This window comes from Pan troglodytes, chromosome 2, assembly GCF_028858775.2.
Source record: "Pan troglodytes isolate AG18354 chromosome 2, NHGRI_mPanTro3-v2.0_pri, whole genome shotgun sequence".
Lineage (NCBI taxonomy): Eukaryota > Metazoa > Chordata > Mammalia > Primates > Hominidae > Pan > Pan troglodytes.
In genome coordinates this window covers 175,221,459-175,233,571 of record NC_086015.1, presented here as the reverse complement: position 1 = coordinate 175,233,571, position 12,113 = coordinate 175,221,459, and the positions used below count along the sequence as shown (strand labels likewise).

The window sequence follows — 12,113 nt, the reverse complement described above, 5'->3', positions numbered from 1 at the left end:
GGAGATCTAGAGCTAGGGCTCTCAAATTCTCAATCAGCCTTCACGTGCTACAGAAAGATCACAAATGGAGAACCATTGAATTCTTATAGCCCCTGGCAAATACCAAAGATTCCAGATCATATTTTTACATCAGCATTAATTTTTCCCCAGTGAGGGTTGGATTTCATTTCCAGCATGTTACAACCTATACAAGTTTTAAAAATGCAACATCAGGATTTAAAATTTGCAATGAAATTTGAAAAAAAAATTTTTTGTAATCAGCAGCACCTCTGAGATTATCTATTCCATCCCTTATTTTTCAGAGGTCACACCACCGATTAATGGCAGGATAAGGTCTCTTACTTCTCAAATCACTTCAAATTTCTAAGCATATTTTCCACCTAAGTTTACAAAGGAAATCTAACCAAGTTATAAGCTCTTTTAACGCCCACACACATATGCACTCATTCTTACTTAACAAATTCCAAAATGTTAATTATCCCACTGTCTTTCCCTATTACATCAGCCTCTATGTGAGAAGTCCCAAACCTGGCAAGTAGTATGGCTCACAGAGAAAACAAGTATTATCTATGTGAATAACAGCAAGTCTCTAAAAGACCAACAGCAGAAGAAAAAGATGGCTTCGGTCAAGCTGATAGTTTATAATATAGGCAAGGTAAGTTATGCGCCTTAACTAGAAGTACATTACCTAAAAATAGGAAATCAATTCTTTTCAAAAAAGGTATATTTATTTTCTAAACAAAAGAAAGATGACTCAAAATTATCCTTCTCATTCCGTTTGGATTCTACACTGTTTTGAGCATGCCACTTCCTTCCATCTCCGGGAGTGGCTTGGAAGAAATGGAACTATAAACTCTGGTAAAAGTGAGGAAAAGCAAGAAACCATGTGAAGCCAGGAACTCACCACCTGTGGTGTCTGTTCTTTAATAAATCTATCCAGGTGAAAATTTCTAAGGTATGTGACACAGGAAAAATACTCTGCTACATGCTAATACATCTTCTGTAGAAAACTTCCATCAAGCTTGAGAAACTCTGAGTTGAAGAGCTAGAAGTTCTTTAACACTACACTTCAAAGAACTTTTAATATACACTGAGAATCTCCCCAAGGCCGAACGTTTTTGAACACACAAACTTTTTAAGATCTAATGTTCACTAGAGAATGCCTTTTGGATAACTCTGATCTAACAACTTAATTCTTTTCAATTCTCCTAATGAGATTATGTGAAATCCCAATTTTATAAAGATTATATGAAAATAAGAAATGTTATTAGCATTTCACTTACATAGTTCCTTTAAATAAGAACTTAGGCCAATTTTTACATAAAGAGTCACATAATCAAATAGGCAATTCATGAGTCTAAAGGACTAATTGTACAATCTAATTTATCCATATAATAACAAAATACAAGTCACATTTCCACATTAAACATGGCTTGAAATTGCCAATTTTCCAATGTACCCTTGGAAGCATATGCCATTTGTTCTTTATATTAAAAGGGATGCAGAGCTTTTTTTTTTTTTTAAAGATCAGGTCTTGCTCTGTCATCCAGGCTGAAGTGCAGTGGCAGGATCATGGCTCACTACAGCCTCTACCTCCTGAGCTCAAGCAAACCTCCTACCTTAGCCTCCCAAGTAGCTGGGACTACAGGTGTGTGCCACCATACCCAGCTAATTTTTAATTTATTGTAGACACGTCATCTCTTTATGTTGCCCAGGCCAGTCTCAAACTTCTGGCCTCAAGTGATCCTCCTACCTCAGTCTCCCAAAGTGCTGGGAATACCGGTGTGAACCACCATGCCTGGCCCAGAGCTTAATTGTTTAGGTCTTAGACAACAAATCTCAAGCATTCATTTCTCCTGGATGAAATATCACTTTTTACAAGTAATATTTTTTAAATCTTTTGCAATTTTTGCCACCTTTACAAACAGAAAAATAAAAGCTCTCTAGAATAGAGACTATATATACACCTATAGAGCCCTTCTAATACTGTATCTGAGAAACAAGCAATGTGGCCATGCACTTTTAACATCCGAATCCATTATGCATTAATAGTTCAACAAAGGAAGCACTTTTCCCCAGACTCACATTCCATGCTACCACTTCCACAGTCAAAGCACTGAGGTTAATTCCTTTGAATTGCTATCTCTTCTCTTCTGCATACCATCAGCAATCATAACCATAATCATAAAAAGTCTAGACCTCAAAGAAGCAGAGGTCTTAGATAAACACATCAAGGGGCTCCAAGTTTCAATTGCCTAACAAGGGCCATGGAGGCAATGTCGATGAGTGAAGCGGTTGACCTTTCCTTTATTTCCTTTCAAAAAACATGGCTGAATATTTCTTCATATTTAAAAATTAAAGAATGTAAAAGATGGGAAAAAGCAACTGACAACTCAGCTTCGGTATCAAGAGTTAACAGAGAGTCAGGGGGACTGTGGTAAACTAGAGAGCAAATGCCCTTTCTTAACAGTGAGCTGCTATTCAGTTCAAGACCTTCACTAACCATAGAGGAATGCAGGCCATGTTGTCAGATCTTTCCGTTTCTAAAGAAAAAAACAAAACAAACAAACCAAAAAAGCTAGAAATCTTATTTTACGTGAAATCCCTTAGTTCTTAAATGTTGCTTGCAAAGTTTTTAAAACACTCTACAAAACCAAACGCAAAAAAATCTGTAGGCCATATCCTGAAGCCCAACTTTACAAATTCAATCTCATTGATCAAATCAAATGAGGTAAGCAGTATCATCCCAAGATGTCCCACCACTTGCTCAAAGCTGAAAACATAATCTAAGATCAAGGAGATGATCTCATCACCTTGTAGCACCGCGTATTTACCACATGTTGATTCATTTCATCACCAAATTTACTATGGAGCTGGAGCACCCACTATGCATTAATATGCTGTTCCAGAAATTGAAACTTCACCAGTGCCCAAGACAAAAAAAGAAAGGCAAAAATTCTTGTTCTCATTGAGTTTACATTCTCGTAAGGGGAAAGAAACAATGAACATAATAAGTAAATTATGTAGTGTGCAAGAAAATGATACATACTATTTTAAAAAACAGAACAGAGTAATTGAAATCAGGTGCACTAACTACATAGTCTCCTACTTTATGAAAGTTTTATTTGGGGCCAAAATCTTTTCTAAGGAGATAAGAAGCCGAATACGGCCAAACCATGTAACTGGACAAATTAACCTTGAATGTCTCAGTTTCGTTATCCGTAAAATAAAGATACTGTTGCCTGATCTATGTAGCCCCAACTTACGTTGAAGACAACCATTAGCTAAATATTTGAGTGAACAAAAGTGAAAATAATAACACTATTTTAGTGGTAGAAGCATAATACTGCCTCATAAATCTTTCCAGAGATTCAGAATATACATATGTGTGTGTGTGTGTGTGTGTGTGTGTGTGTGTGTGTGTGTGTGTGTGTATACATATACATTTTTTTTTTTTTGAGGCAAGGTCTCACTCTGTCACCCAGGTTGGAGTGCAGTGGCACCATCTCAGCTCACCACAGCCTTGACCTCCCAGGTTCAGGTGATCCCCCGACCTCTGCCTCCCGAATAGCTGGGACTACAAGTGTGCACCACCACGCCCAGCTAATTTTTTTAATTTTTTTGTAGAGACGGGGTTTTGCAACATTGTCCAGCCTGGTCTCAAACTCCTGGCCTCAAGCAATCCTCCCACCTTGGCCTCCCAAGCTGCTGGGATTAAAGACGTGAGCCACGGCACCCAGCCCAGAATACTTTGTAAACGTCCCAAGCCCTTTGATCCTTCAGAAGTAACAAGTAGCCACTAAAATCATTAACGTTTCCCTTCCATTCTGATGTTGACTGATCCAAAGGCCACAGAACTGTGGCAACCTCCATGAACTCTAGGAGAGGCTTTTACTTTTTTATACCTCTCTATTGTCTGAAAAAAAAAATTTCCTTTACTAAGAATATAAACAGCTTTCACAATTAAAAAGAAAAATAAACTAAGGTCACAATGCAGTTAAGAAACAGAGCTAAACCTATGCCTGGGTCCACATGGCTACTATACTTTCATTTCACAAAAAGATTAATAGATTTAACAGTGTAGAAACAAGATTTATAATTCCTGATTTCTTTTAGTATTTTTTTATTATAATCTGACCACATCTTGAAGTCATAAGAAGACGTCAATATACAGAAGAAATCAAGTTCTTTATATTTTCTACCCATCTTCACTCTAATTATCCAGCACTTACCATTTTCATTATGAATTTGCTTCCTAACAACTACCTGATGTCTTGTATTCTCTGTGAAGTTGCTAGTGAAGTGTTTTATTTGATTGTCCCAATTATAGGACATGATGGTTGTGAGATACCCCTCCATAGGTCTCTCATGCTTCTACATATCCTGCCATTTTGTATCAAGGCCATTTCTCAAAGTTATGTTTACAGTGAGCAATGTGGACAGATGAGGTAGTATCTTCCCCCTTGGAACAAAGAGCAAGTTCATTTACTGCATGCTATAAAAGCAGCAGATTCTCCGAGTTCAGTGTTCCTCAGCAGCAACGCAAACCCAAAGTGTGTGCAGCTCCATCTGCATGCTCCATCCTTATCACCCCTGTGAGACATGGAGGCAAGGACGAACCAACATAGGCATGCCAGTAAGCCCTAAGCATAAGAGTTTACACTATTTGGTATGTCAGGAGTAATACAGTCCTTTTTCTGTGGTACAGGAACCCCTTGTCTTCTCCCAGCATCCATGAAACCGTGGCAGGCTAACTATCACTTGAAGTAGGGTACAATCAAAACCCAGACTCAACAACATCAAATCAAGTTAAATAATCACTTATTTATTCTGAGATGTTGTTCTTGGTAAGCTTACACACCACACTTGCAAACATTCTAACCCTAACAGCATGCCTAGTTTCCTTTGTACTTTATCACTAAAGCACACAAACATATATACAGACATGAAATATCGTACTTCATACTGGGTTTCAGAAATACTTAATAAACTTCAATGGAATCTAGCTGTCACTAATTCAGTACCTCTTACTTCTAAATGAGTAGAGAGCTACATCTGGATGTGAAACTGGCATTTCCAATCCAGTCTTCTACCCTTTCACTCCCTCAGCACAGACCACTTCAGAGAAAAGAAGAGTAAGTTTTAGGCAAAGAGTCATAAAAATCCACATTAAGTCAAACTTCTCTGGGCCTGAATCTGTTTACCCACAAAGCAAGAGGGCCAGACCAGAGGGACTTGTCTCTTTTTCCAGTTACAATTCCAGTGATTCCACGTTCAGCCTATACATGGGTGGAACATTCTTTGCTGCTTCGTTCAGTGCTGGAGTAGGTTACAAAGTGTGGTCCTGCTGAACGGCTGGAGAATGAACTAGATGTCCTCTCAGGATGACTCCCGGCCCTATAATCCCATGATGTGCTTATAATGGAATTTGGCTGTCCTTATAATTAGAAATGTAGCTTGCTGGTCACACATCTGGATCAGATAAATCTGCACAAAGAGCATTTCACCAGAAGCAGAAATGCCAAGCATCCAGCAGCTGTGTCGTTACATCAGCCTTGCAAATAACAAGGAATACTATTTGTCCATAGAAAGTAAATGACTGGGTCAGGCAGGAATAAAGCTAAGTTTATTCACATTATTTGGGGACAGGAAAAAATGTTTATGAAAACATATATTGGTCAGACCTCCACATTAATGTATGAGACTGATGAGGAAAATAATTCATATACACAAAAGAATTCAAATGCCAAAACTATATCCTTATTTCCTGCCACCTTAATGATGAGTTTCTTTTTACTGAACTTTTATAAATGTAATAGGCTCCCCTGACTTGCATCTCAACATATCACACAGAATTGTGAACCTAATCCATAATTAAGTATTATCAAAGTGTCAAATGTACTCTGGGAATATTCACATCCATAGAAAAATAAATGTGCTTCAAGTTAACAATTAATTTCACTCAGCCATTGTGCCCGGATAATATAAAACAAGAGGAAATTATTTTCCTTAAAAGAAATAAAAGCTCTTTTTAGCCAATTAGGTAAGCATTAACTACCTTTCACTTTGAAGCACATTTCTTAAAACCAAATGCTTAATGCACTAATCTAACTGCTCTGAAGAGTAACTGCCAAAAGGCATGACGAGTGACAAACAGGTATGAATACCAAATCTGTCACCTGTTACTAACCTTACCAACAGAGCCATTCAATCTTCTAATTTATAATACTGCTCAGAATTTTATTTTCTGCATCCAAAAGTGTATTCAGCATATTATCGATCTAAGGAAAAAGAAAACTTTTCTATCAAGTCGATGCCTTATTTTGAAATGTATGTATGGAATTAATCTTAAGGTTTTATCCTGTAAAATGTAAAACTCAAAATAGAGTCACTTTATATACAACTATTATGTACCCATAATAATTAAAAATTAAAATGTTAAAAACAGTCACTTTACATACAAAGCACAAATATGGAAAATCACAATATTAGCATGACTGCCCTTACTTCAAAATTCCAGGCTCATGTCAATAAGTTTTGTGCTCTGTAAAGAAAAAAAAGAGAACAAAAATCAGAGAGCTACTGAGACAAAAGAAATGCCACCGACACCAAGGTTACATTTCTGATTAATGGAGAAAACAGTGATGATTAGAGAAGTAAAGTAAGACAGAAGCAAATTTCTGTAGTTGCTAAGTGGGAGAATCCAAAAGGTAATCTAACTCTCAGTTCTTACATCTGTAAACCACTAGTGCCAATCAATACCTATGATCAATCCTGAAGAGAGTACTGGGATAAAAAAGTCAACCGAATAGATGAATCTTAGGGAAAATAGAGTTACTACATCACAACTTTCAATCTCTATATATCAATTGTTAAAGTAAAATCTTAGACTAGCATGACACACTGATGGTCAGTTAATCAATTTTTAAGAGTGCATTAACTATTTCCAAACAATGGGAAACAATGTAAGCAGCTGAAGTCCTTAACTTACATGAATTCCTAAGTAAGTTACTATAAGGAAAATGAGTCCAACACTTGAAACAATCTAACAGTTGGATTCAGAGAATCTACTCTACAAGGATTTTACATGAAACACATGAGGTGCCCTTAACAGACACAGAGAGGAGATTCACCGTCTAACTCCCATCTGAGGCCTGGCAGGTTTTTACTAAGTAAATATCAACTTTGAACCCATGATGGACACACATCAGTCTACCACCACCAGATTACAGGTGAGCTCTGAGCCTTTGGGCTTTATCCCAAAGTGAAACAACACTAGAAGGGCAAGTTCCATCCCTTCAAGACTAGAGTCAAAAATTCAACGATTCAGGCCTAGTACAGTGCCTCACACCTGTAATCCCAACACTTTGGGAGGCTGAGGCAGGAAGACTGCCTGAGACCAGGAGTTCAAGACCAGCCTGGGAAATATAGCAAGACCCTTCGTCTCTAGAAAAAAAAAAAAAAAAATTTAAATTAGCCAGGCAGGGTAGTACATACTTACAGCCGTAGCTACTTGGGAGGCTGAGGCAGAAGGATCACTTGAGCCCAGGAGTTCAAGGTTGCAGTGAGCTAGGATCATGCCACTGCACCCCAGCCTGAGTGACAAAGCAAGACTCTGTCTCTTAAAAAAAAAGAAAGAAAAAAAATTCTAAGCTTCAGAAGATGCCTTCAAGGGTGGGAACTCCCAAGACATGGTTAATAGCAGGACCACACTCAGTTTCAAAAATCAATTCATGAAATATCCAATCTCCTTTCAAAGCCCTGGATACAAGGCAATTAATGAAACTGGGTAGTACCCCCCTTTTTTTTTTTATAATTCAGGTAACTGATTGTCATTAGCAACTAGGTCTAAGAATGCAGTATGAACATTTTGTAAGACAAACCTTATTTTTCTGTTTTGAGTTTTTCCGTAGCCCCATTTTCTTGACTGGGCATTTAACAAACTTTTTGTTTTAGGACCCTGTTTGTGATCTCAGATTTGAAGCTGAACATCTGAGATGTTACGCAGCCTCATAGACAGGGTTTCAGTTACCAAGACTGACAGATCAACAGCTAGGTTGGCAGTGCAAAAATCCACTATCTGTTTTTGAAGAAACGGATTTTCTGCCTCCATGTTTTTCATTTCCAGGAATAATACTTCTCTCATGACAAGCAGACTTGTAAAATGAGGAGAAGCCCTTATCAGAAACCAGACTTCCTCCCTCTCCACACCCAGCACCTCTCTTTAAAAAATGTCCCAAATCCTGTCTTTATTCGAATTTGAATTTTGTCATCTTAAAAGATACTGGTGATTTCCCGTATTATGGCTATACGGGAATTATCTCCCATCCCCAGTGCTAAAGTAAGACCTCAACAACAGCCAGCACAAGAATCATTGCAAGATAACTCTGTTTTGATGGCAGAAATGCCCTGGTTGCAAAATTTCTTTCCAATTATCTGAAGTCTTTTGGGTCTGTATCTGTCCAATTCACTTGCCAGTTTGTTCTTCCTGATCTCTTCTATTAAACTAGCAGAAGCATCTGGGACTGCAGCTCCCAACACAGAATCCCACCAAGGCCAAACTCCATCTTTGGAGAAAGGGAGAGACCCATTCTGGATTTAACAAGCATGAGGACCACGCAGGCTCCTGAGACTTAATACACATTTATTTTTTTTCCCCAACCAGCAGAAGATACTGAGGCCCCGTCTCAATTCTAACATGCTACAGTTTAACAGCATGACTTTTACAGTAATGATGAATTCATATTTCTGATGTCATGTCTTCCTAATTCTGGGGAGATCATTCGTTCATTTATAAATCTAGGGCCAGATCAAACTAGGTCAACCAACACTGACCTTCTATAAATGTCAGTCTCTACCAAGGGCCTACTGCATACATAATTTCTATAGGGCGTGAGTTAAGTTATTATCTCAAAGGTTACTAAAATACCGACCTCAGAGATTATGTGGGGAAAAGTCATCAGTGTGTTCTTTATTACCTGTATCAACAGATCGTGTAGTAAACACATTCCCGTGGCAATCATGTGATGGTCATCACCAAGAAAACTTCCTTTAGCAGGCTGCCTTGGGCAGGAACATTGAAAACTTTTACCTGAATTGCCCCTCTCATTTGAGGAATGCACCCTCAAACCAATGAGCACAAGAAAGACACCTGGGTGGCAGCGGGCAGAAAGCTATCATTAAAGTCCAAGTGTTTAGTGCAGATTGCCCTCAACCAAAGTACCACTGTTTTCTCATCTACAGCAACCTTAATGTTTCAGTATATTTGAATATCTACCCCCGATCAGCCTACTGCTCATTTCAAAGAAGCTAGGATGAAAAAGAAAAGGCAGGTTTTGTTTCACAAATGAAATTTACTATTTTCAAACAAAAGGAAAGGAATACATTCTGCAGTCACAGGCCTATGGATCCCCTGGCTCCTCTACCTTCTTCTGATGCAGCGACCTACATTCCACTGGAGGTGGACATTGCAACAGCCCCTCCTAAACCACAAGATGCCACTTACAGGTCCATAGTACAAAACAGCTATTTTCACATATTTCAAATTGAGGGAAGGGTTCATTTTAAGAATTAGTACAAAGTGTCATCTCACCTTAAAGAACAACAAGTCTAAAGAAAAGAGTTCACAGAAAAAGAGTCTAAAATATGAGCTCTGGCTGGGTGCAGTGGTTCATGCCTGTAATCCCAGCAATTTGGGAGGCCAACGCAAGCGGATCACCTGAGGTCAGGAGTTCAAAACCAGCCTGGCCAACATGGCAAAACCCATCTCTACTAAAAGTACAAAAATTAGCAGGCCATGGTGGCGGCGGCCTGTAATCCCAGCTATTCGGGAGGCGGAAGCGGGAGAATCGCTTGATCCCAGGAGATGGAGGTTGCAGTGAGCAGAGATTGGCCCCTACACTCTAGCCTGGATGACAGAGGGAGACTCCATCTCAAAAAATAATAATAATAAATAGAAATAATTAAAAACAACAATAAAATATGAGCCCTAATTTGGATGTCTACCTAAAGTTATAATAATTAAACACATTCCACTTTTCTGTGTGCTTTATTTTGATTACTATTTTGTGTTTTGAGGCATCATTCTGCTGTAAGCCGAAAATATAATTTTTTAGGTAAATGTTAATACCAAATACTATTCCAGTCCACCTTTGGGAATTTAAATTACTAGGCAACTTAAAAGTATTCAAGTTTTCTTTTTTGGGGGGGAAAAAGTCAAATATTTCTATAAGCGGGAGCCTTTCTACATGAGACCACAGAAAAGAATTCATTAATTTTCTCTCGGACAACCACACTGGAGGCCAAAATCTTTGTTCAGGGAAGGGAGAGAGCATTCATCAATTAGGTATAGTAATGTTCTGGGGCTTTGTTTATAAGTCCGACATAAATCGCCATCTGCTAACTTGGACTAGAAAGCTTTAATTGATATTTATGTAGTTCAGAATAAAGTAAAGGAAGAGGCCTGTGTGAAAACACCACTCCATAATGATTTTCACACCGCTGGATCAATGCGATCCTATTCTGACTGAATAATGTCATGTTTAAGGCTTCCTTCCCATGCCCTTTCATTATCTAGACATTAGTTTCTCATGTTAGAAATATATTTACATCTTCTATGACAAATTCCTAATTTGTAAATTTCCAAACAACAGAAGGAAAAAAAATCAGACTAGTTTCTAAAAGGTAAATAAACTGCAATTTCACCTAAGCACAGATTTTTAATGCTTCAGATTCCTTAAATTACATTCAACTTATTATAAACACTTTTTTTTATTTTTTGTAACCAATTTATTCCCATCTGTTTCAAATGCTGGGTCTCCAGTTATTCTTTCTTGATGAATTCTACTTACCTATCATCATTTTCAAGTTGTACTTATTATGTGATTTGATCACTCGTTTACATAATTTCATTATGCAGATTTTGTTTTCTAACTAAAATGCAAGCTTTGAAGATAGAGACCATATCTTTTGTTTATTTTGTTCATTCAAATCTCTTGCCCTAATATATTACTTTACATAAAACAAACATAAGTAATTCAACCTCTAAAACCATTAACCTTGGCCCAAATTTACCCATGACAAAGTCACTCCAGGAAAAGTTATAATTTTATTTAAAAAGTGTACTTTATGTTCCCAAAGAGTTAAAGACCCCTCTTGATGCCCTGTGACCTGATTAGAATTCACATGCCTTTATCAAATACAATGGAAACTTTCAATCTTCCTTTAACCAGTCTGAACCTCAGGAAAAATAATTTCATATTTCTGTATTTTGATCATTTTTAAGTCTCTAATTTCCACTCTGTTTAAAAAAAATTAATTAATTAAAAATAATAAGGGAAACAACACATAGGTGCCTTTCCCAGAAATTGACATTTCATCTTTGCCAAGATGTGCACTCAAGTGGAAAGGCAGGAGGAACTCACAATGAAGAGAGTAAATGCCTGACAGTCTACAATAACATGGCGCCCTAAAAGATCACGTGCAACTGAGCAGTACAGAGGAATCTCTATGACTGAGCGCTTGGGTATTTCATTTGACATTGCCATACTCCTAGTGGCTAGTGCAATTCTCTACAATGTACACTCTCTGAATGCAGACATTTTTGTTTTGCTCACTGCAGTGTCCTCAAGCACCAAGGATAGCCCTAACACATAGTAGTGCTCAGTACACATGTATAGAACAAACATTTGTAGAATAAATGTGTAATATAATGACATTAGTAGGAAATGATATAAAAGAAAGACCCTGGCCCTAGTTAAATTTTATTTTGAGATTACATTTCTTCTGGTACCTTAAGAGGGATACAAACCGTAAGTATCCAGGAACAACCGACCAGTATGGTGATGAGTCAAAATATCAAATCACGAAAGAAAAAGCTTTGGAAACTGGGACCTTAAGCCTGTAAAAGAGGACTAAAGGCAAACAAGCTAACCATAGTTGAGTTTACAGGGTTATCATGTGAAAGAAGAAACGAATGTGTTCTGGGTTGCTATGGAGTAGTGTTTTTTGAACTCCAGGTCAGGACCCATTCTTGGGTCACATAATCAATTTAGTGGGTCACTGACTGGCATTCTTTTAAATAAAATCGAATAGAATTGCATCACAAAGGAAAA

At 37.7% G+C, this 12,113-nt stretch overlaps 1 protein-coding gene across 4 annotated transcripts in view; it reads right to left on the bottom strand.

Annotated features, from left to right (window-relative positions):
- The window catches only part of FNDC3B (fibronectin type III domain containing 3B), a 361,399-nt gene that overhangs the window by 312,996 nt on the left and 36,290 nt on the right, over positions 1–12,113 (bottom strand). The window contains exon 2 of one of the 4 annotated variants that reach the window (XM_063807331.1): positions 6,508–6,544. The exons of the other annotated variants lie outside the window; for them this stretch is intronic. The gene's annotated coding sequence lies outside the window, so the exon portion shown is untranslated. The remainder of the gene's footprint in view (positions 1–6,507; positions 6,545–12,113) is intronic. 4 annotated transcript variants of the gene reach the window in all.